Source organism: Leptopilina boulardi, unplaced genomic scaffold (assembly GCF_019393585.1).
Source record: "Leptopilina boulardi isolate dan_hultmark-lab unplaced genomic scaffold, ZJU_Lbou_2.1 LbouV2_58, whole genome shotgun sequence".
Lineage (NCBI taxonomy): Eukaryota > Metazoa > Arthropoda > Insecta > Hymenoptera > Figitidae > Leptopilina > Leptopilina boulardi.
The window spans coordinates 1,002,502-1,023,593 of record NW_026138003.1 but is presented as its reverse complement, the minus strand read 5'-3'; the positions used below and the strand labels follow the sequence as shown (position 1 = coordinate 1,023,593).

Here is a 21,092-nt window from a genome sequence, read left to right as displayed (position 1 = left end):
ATCAAAGTACACGAAGGTTCCATTAATCATAATCGCATTCCGATTCGAGCAGTTCTTTTTGACTCGCAAAGCTTGCGGAGGAAAGGAAGAAAATAGGGAGGGAGAGAGAAAAGAGTAGGAAAAAAATGTAAAAAAAAAGAAAGAAGCAGAAAAGTTGAAGGCAAAGTGAAGGCTAGATAAAGCCTAAGGAGAGGAAGGCGAGCGCTAGACTTAGAAAGACATGGAGAGAGAGAGAATGCTTTCTGGCAGGAGTTGTAACTGGGGATTTGTCATCCAGACGTGACGTGGTGCGAAAAACCGACCTACACGCTAATGCCTCGATTCTAGGGGCGAATTTCCCGTTTTCTTGTGTATGCGTATCTACATATATATATACATATAGAAAATCCTTCGCTTCGACGTTTTCTGATTGAAATGCTTATCTTAAAGCCAGTTTCCTATATAACAATGCAATGTTTACTCAATGTAAAAATTTTATTTTTATTTTATGTAATTGAATTAAATTTCAAGAAATAGTTTAAGAGAAATAGAGAAAATTATATTCTTAAAATAATTTGAGACACACGAATAAGTTCTAAAATTAATTTCTTAAAATTTTCTTTTTATAGCAATTAATTATCTAGAATTTACTTATCTTATTTTCATTTTTTTTTTTTGAATTATTATCGAGATTATTATTAAACAGAAATTCCATATAACCGAATTTCTATATTGTAGAATTTTTACATGAAACTAATTTTCATATTACAGGCTTTTTATTTCATCAGAATTTGTCATCTTGACGAGCTCCACGGCGTTTAGTATTACCTATAGTAAACACTTGGAGCGCTGCCTTTGCATCACGTGACTACTTCACTAATTCAAAAATTACGCATTATTTGGTTGATTTTAAACAATTTGTACTTTAATTTACTAACAAATTATTTATCAACTTTAACTGAAGAATTGATAAAATGATAATTAAAAAAAGAATATCACTACACGGGAAAAAGAGAAACGTTGGATTAATACCGTTTTCCGATTGGTTCAACGTCAGTGGGCCCTGTCACGATTTCGGCATTGATTCAACAGACTTTTACTGTTGAACCTACTGTCCATCTATTGTTACAAGTAAGTTGATCCAACAGACACTGCCTACAGCGCTCCTTGCCGTTGAACCAATCGGAAAACGGTATTAATCCAACGTTTTTCTTTTTCCCGTGTAAGTAAAATTAGTAAGAAATTTTATTTTTTTAATGAGTAGTTTTCAAATTTTCCACTCAAAAAATAATAACTAATTTTTTGCCTACAAATTTTTTTTCAAAAAATTATTGATTAAGAAACGTTGCATAAAATCTTTTAGATCAAAAATAATAATAATTTGCATAGAAATATATTTTTTCACCTCCATGAAGTTGGTGTCGACGTTCAACGCCAAAAATTGTTTTTCACAGGAGCAAAAATGTAAAATTAATTTTTTTAAAAGATTTTCGGTTTAAATAATGCTTTGAGAAATACTTTTGAAGACATTATATGGATCTAAAAACTTTTTAAAAATAATTTAATATTTTTGGTCCAGTGAAAAATAATTTTCGACGCTGAGCGTCGACGTTAACTTCATAGAGGTATTTTTTCTTCTCAATCATTGATCATAAACGTTGTAGACTTCACCAACGTCGCAAAGACAGCGCTCCTAGTGTTCACTATCGGTAATACTAAACATCGTGGAGTTCGTCAAATTTCCACAATTTATTCAAAAAAAAGAATCTGATAAATTTTTAAGAAGACTTTACTTTCACTCGTTGCACTGCAAAAAGAAGTGTCTTATTATAAGATACATTGGAAGCAAGTTAACAAAAGTATCTTCCTATCCATCTTATATCTTAAGAAACTAATGCATTTTAAGTTGTTTTTGATAACTTAGAAGCAAGTTATAAAAAACATCTTAAAAAGGCGACCAAAACATCTTAAAATACGATACTTCTTTTTGCAGTGTGTTCACTTCACTTTTACTCCATTTTCACTTAACCTTAACCTTTACTTTCGTTCTATTTTAAGTCGATTTTCACTTCACTTTCACTCCATTTTCACTCGATTTTCACTTTACTTTCACTTCATTTTTTCTCGATTTTCACTCGATATTCACTTTACTTTTACTCGATTTTCACTCGATATTCATTTCACTTTCACTCTATTTTCAATCGATTTTCGTAAATTTAAGAAAAGTGAAAGTGAAATGAAAGTTAAGTGAGAGTGAAAGTAAAGTGAAAATCGAGCGAAAGTAAAATTGAAGTGTAGTGAAAATCTATTGAAAGTGAAGTGAACATCGTGTAAAAGTGAAGTGAAGGTGAAGTCAAGTTACAAAATCGCACCCCTGATCACTAAATTTTAATAAAATTCACATTAAATAACATGAATAAGAATAGAATTAAGAGAAAATTGGGCAAAAATATTTTCTATTTGGAAATGAAAAAAAGAAAATTGAAATTAGAATATGAGATGAAGAATGTCGAAGTGGGAAATGGGTTTGTGAAATAAAAAGTGAGATATTTATGAGATGTAACATATGGAAAGTGAAAAGTGGAATGTGGAAAAAGTTAAGCAATCAACACTCAGTTACAGAGTCATTTTACTACACCCCACTTTTCGAATGGTCAAGTCTTCACTCTTTCTCTCATTTCCCTTACACAGTCCCTACCTCGTTTTTCTTCCCCCTTTTCATGTAGTTTTCTCGTTCTCCAACAACGATTCTTTTTTTTCTGACACAATATCTTACCCTCAGGGATTTATGCTGTGTGGCCTTGTTCTCAACCTGTTGGAAAAAAAGGGGTGAGGAGGCACACAGTCTGAATGAATTTCGACGGTTTGTTCCTTTAAAGTAAGTAAAGCGACCAACCCACGTAACCCATACCGAGTATCAGCTTACACTAATTTGTTACAATTGTATCGTAATTCTTTTTTAAACATTCTAAATGACTGAATTTATATTTTTTTTTCTTTTTTTTTTTATTGTCAAGTAATATTCCATACAAATATATGTATGCGACCCTTATAAATTTCATCACTTCCCTCCTTGACAAATAAGTCATCGAGATTTTTCTTTTTTTTTTGGGGTCAAATAGGCGGGGGTTAAAAGAGCTTTTCAAATGCCCTGGGGAAAATTTTTCAAACAACTTACACGCACAGAAGAAAAACCAAGAGAGAACTAGACTAACGACCTCTGTAAATCATAGAAAACGTGGCTTCTCCCCCGTTTCCTTTTCCTACCTATACGTATACACAGTCTTTTCGCTCCTGAACTTCCTATCAAAAGTTTGAGCGTTTCCCTTTTGTATGGGGACTTCAAAATGTTAATGGAAATATGATTGAATTTTACGGCTGGCGTGTGTCCTCGGTAGCTGTTAATAAATGGCATTCACTCTCAAGAAAACATTCATTTTTTTAACAATAAAATCTTCCTCATGTGGTAGTAGGGGAGACCGGGGCTGTTTGACCTCCATGAAGTTGGCGTCGACGCTCAGCGCCGAAAATTGTTTTTACAAGGCCAAAAATGGCAAATTATTTTTTTAAAAATATTTTCCATACAAATAATACCATGAGAAATACTTTTTAAGGTATTATGTGGACACAAAACGATTTTAAAAATGACTTGATATTTTTGGTACCATGAAAAAAATAATTTTCCACGATGAGCGTCGAAGCCAACTTCAGGGAGGTCTGTTTGGCGCAGGGGTTGCTTGGCGCACTTGAGTTTATTCAAAAGTGTTAAGTTACATTAATTTTTCTCTTTATTCTGCTTAAAGTACTTGATGAACTGTAAGTTTGTACAAAATTTCATTAATATTCATTAACTATTGTGGAGTATAGATTAAAATAACTGATTTTGGCATTCCAAAGTGTTCCTAAAACAATAATATCCCTGCTGAAAACAAAAGAAAAGTATAAAATGTCCAAAAAATTATTTGAAATTTTTATAACATAATTATATGAATTATTTCATTATTTGAATTCTATATTATTATTTGTATCTGTTTAATCAGTTTATTTGTTATTTATTTTGATAATACAATAAATTATATTAATTGATAATAAATAATAATATAATACCTAATGAAATGATGTTATCTATCATAAAAGAGTACGTTGAAATATTTCGCACGAATATGATAAGTTGGTTGAAAAAGATAATATGCAAATTATGCGGGCATATTATTATGGATCATTTAGAAATTGGATTATTTAGTATTGAAGATGAGAGGAGATTGAAATAATATTTCCACTCATATAAATGCTATTTATGGTGAATTTTCTAGTATTTGTAAAGTGAAAATCGATTTAAAAATAAAGTGACATGAAATAACGAAAAGACTAAAGTAGTTTAGATTAGCCAGTGTTGCCGATGGATTTATAGCTCATGGAATCGTTACAGTATAGCAAGGATATGCGTGCAGGGGACTTTATCTTTCTCTCTCTCTCTCTCTCTCTCTCGCTCCCCTCAATCGATTTTATACTGCTAGTTGCGATACGATTGGACTGCTTGTCCAAGAATTCCAATATTTCATGCTCCTTTCTCCTCCAGTTGCCACCAGGCCAGAAACGTGTCTCTCCTTTTGGCAAACGAGTCACGTCCAAAGTCGAAGGATATAGAAGAAGAAGCGACGAAGAGCTCTAAAATCATTTTTGAAATAGATGTACCTCCTTCGTCCAGCTTTTACCCAATCCATAAAAGTTATTTAGCCACGTAGCCTTTCTGAATGTACTTTATGCAAAAAAATTTCTTTTCTTCCTTTTTCTTCTTCTTCTTTCTTCCCCCCTCCCGCCCTTTCTTCTTCAACTCGAAAACTCTTTTAGCCCAACATTTTTCCACAGTAAAATAAAATCTCAGTTGTATTTAATTATATCTTTCAAAATTTTTTAACTTTTTCAGGTTGAAAAATTTTTGGAATCATTTTGAAAAAAAGTATTGACAATCTAATGTTTCGAGTTTAAAAATTTCTTTTAAAAATATTGATAGAAAGAGGAGACGTAATAATTCATTTTTGGTCTATAAATTTTTAAGTACTATTTCTCATTATATAGGGTCTTCTCAAAAATTTATCAGACTTTTTCAACAAATTCTGGAAATCTGATGAGCACCAGGGCGTTCTTTAAAGATACGAGCTGAGAGTGAATTAAATTATTTGGTTGTCGTAACCAAATTTTGGTTGGAATTTAAAAATGTTCAAGCAAATAATTTTGTTGGCCTAACCAAATGTTTGGTTGAGATAACTCTACGACTTTGTTTCAGCCAACCAAAATTTGGCTACAAGAACAAAAATGTGATGATTACGGATGAAATTCTAGAAATGTGTATAGTATTTTCTACTAAACTTTTTTTGAGTTTATCCGTAATATTCACGATATTTTACAGAACTCAGTATTATTAAAAAGTAAATTCTCTTAATGTTCGACGACTCATTCCCTTTTTTCTCCCACATGGCTGGTTTTCTTTATTTTATTGTTTTTTTTTTTTTTTTTGCCCGATTGGAATCTCACTGCGCTGGACCCCAGTGGATTTAACGTTCTCTATTCGAATCTATCAGACTATATCTCTATTACACTGGGTCTATACTGCAAGCATGGTCTTAGCTTTCTCTATATATATATATATATATATATATATATGGGAAGAAGGATTTTAGTTCCGATCTTGTTCATCTGTTCGTTGGTTCATTCCTTTCGTTTCTCAGGAGACCTTCGTCGCTCCATTACTCTCGCCATCCGGGGGGATAAATATTATGAAGACAAAAGATTCCGGCATGCCACTGAAATATGGCCAGACTCTCGCAGAAAGAGAGGACAACACTTCCATAGTACCAGAAGCGCGGAATAGAGGAATGAGAAAGTGTTCAAGGTGATGGTAGTGGTAGTGGTGATAAATTTGTACCCTGGGACAATCTCGCTTTCCAGCACTTCACGTTAATGTGTCCTCCCTTAATTATTTATTGCATGCCTTCTCCTTAAGTCATAGGGAAAGAGAGATCTCAAAAAAGCTCTGTACAATGTTCAGAAAATACGTGAGAGAGAGAGAGAGAGAGAGAGAGAGAGAGAGAGAGAGAGAGACATTTCAACATTTTTGGAAAATATTTACCATTTTTGTAGCGTGCTTTCTTATCTGGCGAAGATGAAATGTTCATTAATCATTTTTTTTTCCTCCTGACTGACGGGAAAATAATGTTACAACTCCTCTATATATAATTAATCTTCAAAAAATGTTGAAATCAGAAAAAATGCATTATTTATTCACATGGAATTTGAAAATTTCACCAAGATAAATGAATTACGTTGTCTAGATTATATATTTTTGACGTGACAACATCTTACTTCGAGGTCTAGGGAGTTAGTCAGAAAAATTGGAGTTCATATCAACGGCGATTTCTCAAAAACTGTCATATTTTCAAGATTTTTGTGTTGTTCGATTACTTTCGATCTAGTCTGGATGCCACACTTATTTTTGTTAAATTTGGAAATGAAATTTTTTATAGTTTTCTATATTACCGACCGGTTAAAAATTTAGCTGCATGTTAGTACAGCGCTGACTGCTGACAGTATCCACTATAAGGTAAATGTACACAATTACGGCATGTTAAGGCCCTTCCTGAGAATTTTATTTTTCTTATTTTATCAAGTAACTTAAAATTTAAGAAAACAATTGTATTGTAAAAATTAATCAATCATTTTCAATTTTTCATTTTATATATCTGTTCAAAAATTAAATTTATATTATTTTTTAATATATTTTAAATCCTTTCAATTGTATGTAATTCCGTTCTAAAAATTTTGTCATGTAACTAATTCCGTTCCAACTTGTCCATAATTGCGGCATATTCCAGGTTTTCACACATACTTATATATAAAATATCAATTTGTTTGATAATAATTATTCTTATAAGAATATTAATAACATAATCTTAAAATTAGTTTAAGATTGTGTTTAAAAGGGAATTTTTTACACAGATGTCAAATAAAATAATGTTTATTCAAATGATAATTTTTGTAATATTCAGTCATTATTTTTCTTCTTTGGTTACTCGCTTTGTTCATTAACTTGTTTTGAAATAATATTATAAATCATTAAACATATATACTTTACGGTCATCAAATAATACTAGAGGATTCAGTTTTTTTAAAACATCTTGAGCATCGTAGATGAGGATATCGTCTCTATCAAGCCAGCGCCAGTTTGTCCCACTCATTTGATTAATTTTTAATTGATATTTTTTCACATTTTGCTTGAATTATTTTCGTGACAATACCTAATAATTCTTATAAAAAACGTACTTTTAAAAATTTGCCTCTTGAAATGATAATTAATAAGTTTAAAATTAAAGAATTGTGAACAAACTCTTTTTCCATTTTACTTAAACTTAAATACGGCGTATAGCACGGAATAATGAATGTATGTATAAAATGTTTTGAACCTAATTCCGTTCATATAATTTCTAATAAAATATTTCAAATATGGTTAATAAAATACTAGTACGCAATTACCTCATTTGTTTATTTATAATTTCATTTTTTGTTAAAAAATGTAAACACATTTAATATTCTTATTAGATTCATTAAAATAAGTATAATATAAAACAATGTAATTCCCTATTTACGTGTTTCAAACGGAATAATGTACTTCGTGTGAGAAGAGCGAACATAATTCCGTCTATTTAAAAAAGTATTTTTATATAAAGAAAACTTTTAAAAATAATTCAGCAATAGAAAATATAATTTAAATAGATCATAATTAATCAAGAAATTAAAAAATAAATTAAAAAATAAACACACTTCACTTTTAATATCCTTACGAAGATCACCTTCAGTCCTAGCTGTCACTTACAGTATATTGTATTGCACAAAGCTCAGTCGTCGACTGACTGACAAAAACTTTTATTTTCAATACATAAACAAAATAGATGCAATTAAAACACAGAATATTGATCTAATAAATAGCAAAGTTTGTGTTGCAATTTTTCACTTGTTGAAACATTTTATCAATTTCTTATTTCAATTAGTATAAAGAAATAGCACGTAATAACGTACTAGGCCGTAATTGTGTACGTTTACCTTACCTATATATATATATATATATATATGTATAATGGTAAAAATTAAACATGGCTGCCGAAGCTGTCACTTTGTTTTGTTTTTGTGTCGTTATTCGAGGAAAATAAATATTTACTTGAACAAAAAATAATTTTTATTTGAATTAAATAAATTGTATTTCACCCAATAATTTTTGTATTTGAAACAAATACCATTTAATTGACTCAAATAATAATTATTTGATACAAATAAATATTAATTTGATAAAAATCAAGTAACCGATATAAAATCAAATAAATTTTTTTCAGTGCATAAAATTAAAATAAACTGACAATAATTTCCAAACAATTAAATTTAAAAATTTTTTAAACGAAATTCCACAGTATTGCCAATTTTTTAAACTTTACACCGGAATAATATTAAATATAACCTCAATCATGAATGTATTCTGTTTAAGAATTGTTATAATTAACTGGTACACCACAATTCTTGAACAGAGTAAATCTATAATTTAGGTTATGTTTTGATATTATTTCGGTGCAAAATTTCAGCAATTGCCAATAGTGTAGCACTTCGTTTTAAAATTTTTTAAATTTAATTGTTTGGAAATTATTGACAGTTTATTTTAATTTTATGCACTGAAAAAAATTTATTTGATTCAAATAATCGGTTTCATGATTATTATCAAATAAATCTTTATTTGTATCAAATAATTATTACTTAAGTCAATTAAACGGTATTTGCAAAAATTATTGGGTTCAAATACAATTTATTTAATTTAAATAAAAATTATTTTATTCAAGTAAATATTTATTTGATAATAGTTAAGTAATCAAGTACTTGAATCAAATAATTTTTTTTCAGATAAATACGAAATAAATACTAAATAAAAATCTTTTAAAATGTATTTTAATTAATTAATAATAATAATAATAATTAATTAATACAGACCCCGCTTTAATTTTTTTTCTATACCAAATTTTCATTTGTTGTAATATTTGAGTTTTTTTGAATTTCTTGTCAATTTTCATTATTTCTATTATTTGTCTATATATTTGGACAAGGGGAAGTGAAATGCACCGTCGACTGATGTGTCTCGCAAATTGTAAATTGTGATTTGCAATTCGTTGAGGGGGAGGTGAATTGAAAACAAGAAATAACAGATGTGAACTGTAGCCATTTATTGTCAGTGCACGTCTTAGAGAAATCCTATATCAAGGTGGATTTTACTTGTGGAAATCCTATTCGTTTCATCTCATTCTTTCGTTCAATCGGGATTGATCTGCTTTTTTTCTTTTTTTTTTTTTTTTTTTATTACATTATTCCATTATCACGCTGCAATTGCGTTCGTGATATGACGCCAGTCAAAGAATGGGTTTTCATTTCATTCTACTTTTGTAATTTCCAACTGCCATCTCCTGCAAAGAGAGAGAGAGAGAGTCGATCGTACTTTTTAACTCTTCCCACAAGAGAGAAAAACTCGAGCGAGAAAAAAGAGAGAATGGATCTGCTGGCGAAGCAGAGCTTTCGACAATGATGGACTCGTTAATGCGTTTTAATGCCCTCCGTTAATAGGAGTAATCAAGTTAAGCGATTTTCATAACTACACAGCTGTTTCTATATATCTCTCTGTGTGTGTGTTAAAATAGAAAATATTTCATTCCCATTTTTTGTTTTATTAGAGAAAATTTAATTTTTTTAATATATAAATAAATAATTCATTATTTTATTCTATATTTTAGATATATTCATTTTTTCAACAAAATTTAATTTTTCAATAAAAAAAAAAAGTAGGTATATATACTTTCGACGAAAAATCAAAAAATTTATTCATTAAACTTTTCATTTTAAAATATTTGGTAAAAGAATTTAAATAGTAATGAACGCCACAATGTTTTTATTAATAATAATAAATGCATTTTTTCAAATGAAATTAAAAATATTTTTATATTCACATGTTTAAAGCTTGAAAAAATAGCCCTTCAGGCTTTTTGAAACGGTGAAAAAAATATTTAAAAAATGAATTTTTTTTATTTTTATTTATTTTTAAATTGGAACCATGTATCTAAATGTATTCAGTCATTGAACTGAAATCTAATGAATAACCTTTTTTTCTATATAAATCAAAACAAAATTCAAAGCTATTCTCAACGAGATTAATTAAAAAATTTTTTACATATTTATAAAATAGTTGAAAAATAGCGCTCCAAGCGTTTTTGAAATGATTAACACGATCTACACATGACACGTTTATTTTTAAAATAAAACATAAACATATTTTACAATACTAGGAAACAAGGGGTCAATTCTACTAAATCGACTTTGACAATATTAACCAAGCTACATAACTGAATTGACTAGGATGCTTGGTTACGCTGACTAGATTTAAAGTTGCTATGGTTAATAGTCATTAATGCGAAGCAAATTTTTTTTAGTGTGTAAACTCTCTATCCCTAGTAGAAATTTGTCATGGAAGCACTAGAAATACTCTAGTAACTGGCCAGTTTTTCTCGTGGACGCTGATTCTAGACAAACTAGACAATTACTGTAAAGTTACTTGACCAACAGTCTTAGAAAATATTCAAGTTGAACTTGAAATTGGCTAGATTCAACTTTTGTCCAGTTGCTTGAATGACACTGTCTAGTGTCTCTAGAAATTATACTTTCGTCTTCTTTCGTGGCAGCAGCGCTGCAGTACATGTCTAATAACTAGACAAAAAAGTGCTAGAAATCTGTGTTCATGTAACTATTATATTATTTCATTATTTTCTTAAATAATAAAATTCTAATTAATTCAGGTAAATATAAATTAACATATAATTTATTATTTTAATATAATGAATAAATAAAATCTATATTCACATGTTTTTTGAATATATTAGTATGTTTTTCTTTTTTATAAATTAAATTATTCTATTACCTATTATTGGCATTTTATTTATTGTTCCATTTATATATCATATATTTTTTTATTAAGAAAGTTTATTCTCAATTGATATTGAAAAAAATGTGTAATTTAGAAAACTTAACCTATAAATTCTATCCTTTGATATTAAAAAACAATAAAAATTACTGTTTTCGTTGAGTTTTTCACTTAGAAAACAATAAATAATAATTTTAATAGTAATTATTTTTAAAAAATGTTAAAATGCAATAATAAAAATATGCCTTGTTACATACATAGGTTATATTTTATTTCTCTTTTTATTTTTTTAAATTAAAATGTTTTTATGCCTTAAATTTTTAAAATCTTTTTAAATAAAATATATAATTATAATAATAGGTGGATTAATAGCTAAATTAAAAAAATTTTTAAATTATAAAATATTAAAATTAAGTTGTAAAAAATTAAAAATTAAATTTAAATTTTTAGAAAATTTAAAATATCTATTGTTTAATACAATAATGGTTTAATGAAATTTATGCTGATTAAAATTGTTATTTCAAGTGTAAATTTATTTTTCAGTAAATTATAAAAAATTAAAATTCTAAAATATGTATTTTGGCAGATAATAGTAAAAATATTTATATAAAGCATGCAATTTTTAGCTACAGCACTGAACTAAAATATATCTGCTATATTTTTCGTTTGATGGATATCGTTAGTATAGCAGATTGCGTAGCGTGCGTACCTCGCGCCCAGCGGACCCGTGTTCGCTCCCCGTTACCCCCGAGATTTTTCGTTGAAATTGCATTCTCTTCGTGTTTAAAAGTTGATAATAATAATTGTATAATAATTACTAATACAAAAATATTTGTTTTAATCGTCATTACAGTGCAATCAAAAAGTGGATGTTTCAGTGTACCAGAAAATATTTGTGATCCTTTTACACAAGTAAAATTTTTTTTTAAAATTAAAAATTAAATAGTATTGACAAATATTATGCTTTTAACAATTTACTATACATTATATTTTCTTCAAATAATTTAGATTATAATTTAAAAAAATTAATGTAATTATATAATTTATTATTGTATAATTAGTTTCTTACATTAAATCTTAATATTAGACAAATTTTGAGAATATTTAAAAGAAATAATTTGTCTAGTTTTTCTATCGGACCGTTGATCAGAATTTATCAAGTTGGACTAGACAATAACTAGACGAAAAAAGCGTGACATTCCATTCGAGTAATTAGCTAGTTGCAGTGTTAAATTACTAGACAGCTTCTAGCGCAACTGTCCAGTGCCACGATAATTATTGGGACAAATTTCTACTAGGGTAAAAGCAGTAGATATATTCTGCCTTTAACCTCTCGAAGGATTAAATTTATCCACACGGCGAAAACTGCTTGATATTTAAATTAAAAAAAAAGTATTTCTTTTATCATTAAATAATTGATGTATAATTTAATCAGTTTACTTTAAAATTGCAAATTTTTTGGATATATATATTTTTTTGAAGATTTGCTATTTGTCAAGTGCAGAAGGAAGTAAAGTTTCTTTGCTAGTGGAGCATAAAGTGAAAATAGTTGTGTTGTACCTAATTTATATCTTGTGGTTCCGGAAAATTTGACGTCTGAAAGTTTCTCTTTATATATACATATATACAGTTAGGATTAAACGGCAAAAGTTTTGGGTAAGGCGCGTCGTTTGCAATTTGTTTTGAACAGGCATTCTACTCCCAAGTATGGCGGGTGCTTCCACGTACGGCTTTTGTTATAAATTACGACGTCGCGGTATTTCGGACGCGCCTTTAATAACGCCCGCAGTACATCCATCCCGTGTTCTACGCTGCCATTCCTAGGAAACGAGACGCTGGATATCCAGAAAACTGCCAGAAGGCACTACTGGTCCAGGCAGGCGATATAACCGCGTTAACTCGTTGACTGATGTGTCTAAAGAGCTACTGGTCTTGTGTGTGATAAGTTCTCCCCCTCGTTTAACGCTTTTTTTCCACTTTCTTTTCTCTCATTTATCTGACCCCCCTTCTACAATATTCCTTTTTTGCGCTTATCAATCTCTTACTCGACTTTCTTCTAAATATTTCAGCAAAAAAAAAAAATTGTTTTCACACATATTTTTAAATTCCTTAGGTTCCAATTTAAAAGAACTTTTACCCTAATCAATTTTTAGAAAAAAGTTACCAAATTATTATTTTTCTCAACTATTATGTATCGAAAAATTATTTTTTACAATTGACATAATTAAAATTAATTTTATTAACCATTTTTTTTTTGTTTCAGGTATGTTTACAGTGGAAAGACTCAATTTTTGTCGAGGCGTTTGCGTAAGTTTTTAAAATGCATATTTTTAAATGATTCTTTAATAGCTTTTATTAAATAAGTGGAAGAGCAAAGTCATAGTCAAGAGATTCTTGCTTTTTTCACTTCACGATGATAAATTCTCTAAATTTAATTTGGTTCAAACAATTTTGTGTTTAGTACAATTTTACGAAAACTTATCTCATTACTTTTCCCCATTCCATTTTCTGACAATGTTTTTATGGTTACTGTATATCCATCATCTAAAGATTTAATAAACATGTTTTTCGAGAGTGCAAGCGAGCGTATTCACTCAAACCTTTGGAAAAGTTTTCCCAAGTAGTGAAGCATTTTGTTGTGACGCAAAATAAACTTTAGCAAAAGTTACTCGAAAAGCTATAAACGCGCTCGTTCCCATAAAGGAAATTTGATTTCAGAAAAAGAAAACATATATATTATTTTCTCTGTTTTTTATGAAAAGTAGTTTTATTTTCAATTATTTTGACAAACAATGGATTTTTTTAAAAAATGTATTCATAAAAGAGAATTTATACAATTCTATTTTTTTTTTTTTTTTGGTGGTTCTATAATATTTGTAATTTGAAACAATTCCTAAATCTAGGAATTGTGGAATATTTGCTTGAAATTATAAATAGGGAGGTACAATTTTAAGTGGTTGCTGGTATTGCAATCTCTATAAGCCGAAGCATCTAATGGGAGTATCTAACGGATGTAAATATTTTATAGCCTTCCTGCGAGATGGGGCTTTACTTTGGATTACTCTGCAAGCTTCTGCGGAAGGGACAAAAATGGGGATCTCAGAATAAGCTATACATATTCAGTCCACTGAGGTTGCAATAAATATTTTAATAAACACTAATAAATTATAGTTTACACACATAGACATATAACAGATTTAAAAATATGCTGAGGGCAATTAAATACAGACTTTAGGTACATTAGCAGTAGTTGAAGGATTAAAAGAAAGCTAAAAATATTTCATAATATTGTTAAACGTCTGAAACCTGAGAGATTTAACATAATAAAATAGCTTATTAATTTTTTCCGCGTTGATGGAGATGTTTTATTTACAAAGAAGGGAGCCTTTAAAATTGTAGCGTTTTCGTCGATGAGTACTGAACAAATGATTTAAAAAATCGATGAGGATTTCACAAATACTTGATCACTGTTTTCAATGATAACGAACACTAATTCAAGATTCGTTGAACAGATGTTGACAATACTGTAGGCGAGTTCAAGACTAGTTTGACGACGACTTCAAGACTGGTTAACAGATGTTGACATTACCGTAGGCGAATTCAAGAGTGAATTCGAGATGTAACACTTCTTATATACTGATTTTCATAAATGTTTTCTGTGTATATATCAGCTTCTTAAAATCACGATTCCAAAAAAGTTTTTTATTTTGTAGAATTTTGAGAGTGCAATTCCAATATGGCCGAACTAGATTCAATCTCCAAAAGCCGATGAAATGATTAGCATTTAAATATTAGAAGCATGTTACATTGTGCAATGCTACTTAGTTTTCATTACAGCATATGTGGTATTCGAATCTAATTCCCATTTACAATTAGTGGATTGAATCTCATCAGCATCTTCTGTATTCAAAGCTGGCTTAACTTGATTTTCAAAATATGGATCTTAATAGAGTTTTGATTCCTGATAATTCAGATCTACCAGTTTTAGAATCATAAAATTATTATCAAATTATTTTTTGAAAATAATGTGACCAACGATTGTAGGACAAAAGTTCCAATGATGTTCAGATTCTTTAGTACCTTTTCGAACTTTAACTCTGTAATATCAAAATGATCTAAAATTGTAAATTCAAATTCTTCTATAAAACAAGGCATACTTCTCGAAACTTGCCTTTTTCCAGAATATTGTAAATATACATATATCATTTGTTAATGCTCTTTTTTCCTTATCATTAAATGTATTATCCGGTAGGCAATTTTCGCAGCCGCATCAAATAAAACTGATTAAAATTCGGCAATAACAATCGAGTGGAGCCCGGTGTCCCCTTATATGGGGAGGGTTAGAGGCGTTTAGATATCTGCTAGAAATAACCCGAGGCTAAGTTGGTAACACACTAGAGTCGTTTGAACCATGAGCATATAGTTTGGTAGCGTTGGAGAAATCGTGCTTAATAATCCCTACGACCCTCTGAACAAACTCAACTCTCGTTGGCTCCTTTCTAATATGTTATAACGAGTCTGAAGCACCTATGCCTTCAGGGGTACTCGAGTACACGTCGAAAGAGATACACCACGAAGCACTTGTGCCCTTAAAATCCACCCTAATGTCGATCTCGTCAAACCTACCCCAGCATCTTATACAAAAAAGTCTTTTTGCTCAAGGCGCGCATTATTTTTCAACCTTTGATCTCAATTCACAAACGCCTCATGTGCTTATGTTTTACAGTTTCTCTCTCTCTCTCTCTCTCTCTCTCTCTCTCTCTCTCTCTCTCGTGTATTTTTCCCTCAGAAACACACGTGGTTAATTCCTATCAAAAAAGCTTCCTGCTTTTGTTTCGTGGTTGCTTGATATTCATTGCCCCCGCGAGACACTAAAACGCTTTGGATAAATATTAAAATTATGCTTTTATTTATTATTTCTTAAATTTACGTCGATAATAAATTTTGATTTAATGGATTATTTATGAAACAACTTTCAACTTGGCATTAGTCGAGTAGTTTGAAAACAATTTTAAACTTTCCACTTTTAGGGATGTTGCTGTTCAGCTATTGAACTGTATTTGCAACCTGTTACTAAAGTTTTAATATACTTAAAGTATAGTTTACAAATGAAAATTTAATTTATATTGCGCTCGTATATTGAAAATATTTGGTGAAACAAATACTGTAATAAGTAATTGAAAAGTTTTAATTTTCTATCGGTTTATTTTTTTTCAATTTTTGAACCCAATTCCTTTATTTTAATCTTCTATGTTTTTTTTCATCTATTAAGGATGAGATAATTGAGAAATTATAACATATTCGCATGACGTTAATTGTGAATATGGGTGACAATGCTCTCTCTCTATATATATATATCCATACAATATTTGTTTATATAGATATAGATCATAATTGGATAGGTTAATTGGGAGTTGGAAACAACGGTTGTAATTAACTATGCTGGGTTTGGTGAATATTGCAATTCCTGTGGTTGTGGCAAATGATCAGTCAGTTCCGTTCTATGTATATGTTATCTGCTGACAGATGGTCAGTCGTTGGAGAAAATAGGGTGGTGGTAGCAGCAGGAGATCTTCTTGCTCGTTCCTATCTCTTATCCTATCGCTTTCTGTCTTTCCCGCTTCTCTCATCCGGCAATAGACGAACCCTTCGTTTTAGCGTCAAATGGCGAGTAAACCAACCGATAACATACTCAAAATAATGCTTTAGGAATTTCCGAAACGATTTTAGGGGATTTCTTGACAAAACCATTACTACTCCCCTACCCCCCCACGTCTTTTTATTCTTGTAGAATCGTTTATGTTTATTATCGCAGCTGTTTTGTCTTTATTCTCTTATTTATATATGATACCATTGCATTTTGATCTTATGGATTTATTTTTATGGAGAAAAATTACACATTTTTCTTAGCAGTATTCTATATCTAATATTATTGGTAATATGTACACGGAGAAATTTGTACATACAAATCTGGTATGGCGTGAAAGAAAATTTTTTATTTTTCTCAATAGTTTTAATATTAGCACAACAATTTTGAATTGTTAACAACAAAAAATTGTAGCAACAAGAACCAGATTTATTAGTTCTACAATCTGACAAAAGGGTTTGGTTGTGACAACAAAATTTTTGGTCGATTAAGCAACCACAGTTCTTCTTTTGTTGCCTCAATAAAATTTTGATTGTCTCAGTCAAACTTTGGCTGACACAATCATAATTAGAAAGAAAAAGGATTTTTGCTGCCTGAACAAAAGTTTTATTAGGACAACTAAAATTTTGTTGACGCAACGAAAAAATTTTGGTTGCTTAAATACCAATCAAACGTTTAGTTGTCAAAATCAAACCCTTTTTCCGGTGTAAATTAACAATATGATTATTATTGTAACAAATCCTTTTACTCTTTGTAGTTAAATTTTATAATTATGATTATAATTAACTTTGATAATTAAGACAATACATTAATGCGTATTAGTTGAATCATAAATCATGTAGGCTTCTATTGTAAAATGGAGTTTATTATAACGTGAATCATCTCTGCTCTCCTTTATATACAAACTTTGATGGAAATTCGCGTATGGGATTTAATGAATCGCTCGTAACATTGAACAGGCATTTATGTTCGTCTATATATAGATATATTGAACCGATTGTCACACATTTGGTCCAGCTGTTGATGCAGTTTGCCATCTGACGAAGATAACTACGTTTTAATAAATGATTTATTGATTATTGACATGATGAGTACGTTCACCTTAAAAGTTGATTTTAGTATTTGAAAGAGTTTACACAGTCGGCCAATATAAACCACACATACACACAGAGGAAAGAAATCGATTGTCCCAAACGCGAAGGGATTGGAACTCGAAGAAGAGCTTCAAGTTGCCACTTAACGAAAACCAAGATCACCACGTCTACTTCTCAATGGAACTCTTTCCGAAATTGTCTTCTTGTCGATCCTCCTTTTTCCTTTGGTCCTTCCTTTTAGATAAGAGGCGCTCTCTCTCTCTCTTCGTTTTTTCCTTTCGATTCTAGCCATTTCAATTCTTTCCATTTTGCTTTTATTCTAGTTTCTAAATCACTGGTGGTTTGATATCCACCAACCAACTTTACGTCCAGGATACCACCTGGTTGTTTCTTTTTTCGCTTTCTCTAACTTTTTTTTTCTCTTTTTATCCTTTTTTTTAACAATGTCACTTTATGAAGTGGGTTTTATTCTTAACTTCTCCATTAAGAGTATGTACATAATAATAAGAAGATTAAACTGTAATGTTTCCGGCATTGGAAAGTGGGTCAAAAATCGAGGCGCATGAATTTTCTCCAAATTTCAAATGGCCTAACACTTAATTGACCAAAATTCAAATGGTCTAACACTTAATTGACCTGAATTCAATTGGTCTAAAAGTCGTATGGACTAATTGTTACTTGGCCAAATCTGTTTATGACCTAATTCTTATTTGTTCTAATATTCATTTAATATAATTCTCATTTGTACTAATCGTCATTTGTCCTAATTCTCATTTAACCTAATCTTAATCTAACTTAATTCTTATTTGATATACTATTTATCTGCCCTAAATCTCACTTGGCTTAAATTTTCTGTAACCTAATACTTTTTTGGCATTATTTTTACAGTTTTTATTACTTGGCCTAAACATCATTTGTGACGCTCCACGAGAGAAGGGACCTATCCCCGAAATAACATTAGGCTCAGTTTTTCGTGCACCGTACATGAAAACTAAGCCTAATATTATTTCGGAGATAGGTCCCTTCTCTCGTGGAGCGTTACATTTGTCATAATTCTCATTTGAAATAATTTTCATCTGGCCTTATTATCATTTGAACTAAACGCCGCTTAAACTAATCTTCATTTGACCTGATGTTTATATACCTAACGTAATTGTCATTCGGCCTAAACATAATATAACCTAATTGTTATTTGTTCTAACAATTACCTGACCTAACTTTCATTTGGCCTAATTCTCAATTGGCCTAATCCTCACTTGATCTTATTCTCACCTGACCTAAATGGTCCCATAACGGCGCGAATGCAGAATGCAAAGCAGAAAACCATGAGTGCAGAAGAGATAGAAATATATCGTTATCCATTTCACTCTCATTATTTTCTCCTTTTCATTCTGCATTTGCGCCGTCATAGGATTGAGGCCTTAAGTCAGATAAATATTAAAACAAATAACAATTAGGTTATAGTATGTTTAGGCCGAATTAGAATTTGGTTATATAAAAATCAGGTCAAATGAAAATTAGTTTGAGCGGCGTTTAATTCAATTGATAATTAGACCAGATGAAAATTATTTGAAATGAGAATTATGGCAAATGATGTTTAGAACAAGTAATAATTAGGTCAGATAAAAATGAGGCCAAAAAAGTATTAGGTTACAGATTTAGGCCAAGTAAGATTTAGGGCAGATAAATATTATAGCAAATAAGAATTAGGTTACATTAAGATATTAGGTCACATGAGAATTAGGACAAATGACGATTAGTACAAATGAAAATTAGATTGAATGAAGATTAATTCGGAATTTTTCTCAAAATTCTGTATGATTGGTTCTGACCCAATTCTGACCAATCAAGCACTTAAACCATATAGAGAGCAGGCGATGTAGGAACTAGTTTGGAGGTTAGATATAGTTTTATGTATCATCAACAATTTACAAATTTTCTATAAAAGTCAGGTCGGTTCGGAAGTTAGGGCTCTCTTTGGTATGAAAAATTGTAATATTTGAAACAAAAAGCCTCTCGCAGTGTATTTTTGTGATTCGTGTAAAAAATAAAACACGGTAAAGGTTAAACAAATGTTAAAGGTCTTTTAAAGTAGAATATTTATTATTTGGAGTAAGATAAAAATATATATGGTTAAGTTAAATTAAACTTTATTCCAGAATAAACATATAAATATAAATGATCTTTTTGAGAGAAGCAATAATCGTTTTTAAATTGACAGAACAAAATCAGTTTATATTTCCGTCATTTATATTTTTACAAAATTGCTTTTGAAAATTAAATGAACCTTTTTTGAACCAGAAGTTGTCATTTCTCTCTTGTTTAAATTATTCGTTGATTAAGTTTAAAGACTATTTTTGCAGTTACAATTCATTGCTGATATAAATGTGATTTGATATATATAAAAAGCAATTGTCTTAAACTTCAGAGAATAAAATCAATTTATGAATTTCGACATTTATTTTCACATTCATTTCGAGATTTAAAATTATTCTCATTTCCAAAGCATCCGCCATATGTAAAACTAACACATTTTTTTTTAGATGAATCATATCCATAACGGATAAAAGAACCCCAACATGGACCAGGTTCCAATGGCAAGTCACAAACTTGTAAAAGTAAAAAAATGTCAAAATTTTTATGTCAACAAAAAAAATATATACTATAGTAATAATAATAAATACCCGCAAATTTTTATTTTCATTGTGAATACCATATAAAGAAACACCCAAAATTCATGGTTTTTGTATAAAATATGCAAAATTAAAAAAAAAAAAAATTTGTAGTCGAAAATTTTAGATCTAATTGAAATACATTTTTATATACCCCCCTCTCCCAATATACTGCCGTGCAAAACTGAAATACCGTAACTTAGGTTATATTGCCCATTATTTTTCTTTTTTAAAAATATATGGAAATTAAAATTATGAAAAATTTGATTTGAATATTTTTTTTTTTTTTTTTTTTTATTTGCATATAATATAGCCTACGGTCAACGACCATTAAAGGGCATTACAATCAAAAGCATACAGAGTAATTAATATTAGTATAACCAAAAAAAAGAAAAAATTTGTAAAATTTGTAATATGATAAAAATAATTATTTCTACCTTTCGAGGATCAAATGATGACCTAAATAAAAAAAACAAGTTACTGTATTTCAGTTGTGCACGTCAGTATATAGATAAAGTGTAGTTTGGTTTCTGATTCATACAACTTTATTTTTGTATGATTATGTAATTGTTATATCGTTTTTATATACTCATAGTATTAAATAAAATAATAAGATTTTAAATAAAAAAATTTTAATTTTATTATTAATTTATTTTTATTTTATTTAAATTATTAAATGAACTTACTGTTATTTGACAGCA

General features: G+C 29.6%; 1 protein-coding gene across 2 annotated transcripts in view; it reads left to right on the top strand.

Moving 5' to 3' along the window:
* Positions 1 to 21,092, top strand: part of LOC127290259 (beta-1-syntrophin) — a 634,564-nt gene that overhangs the window by 210,171 nt on the left and 403,301 nt on the right. The window lies entirely within an intron of this gene.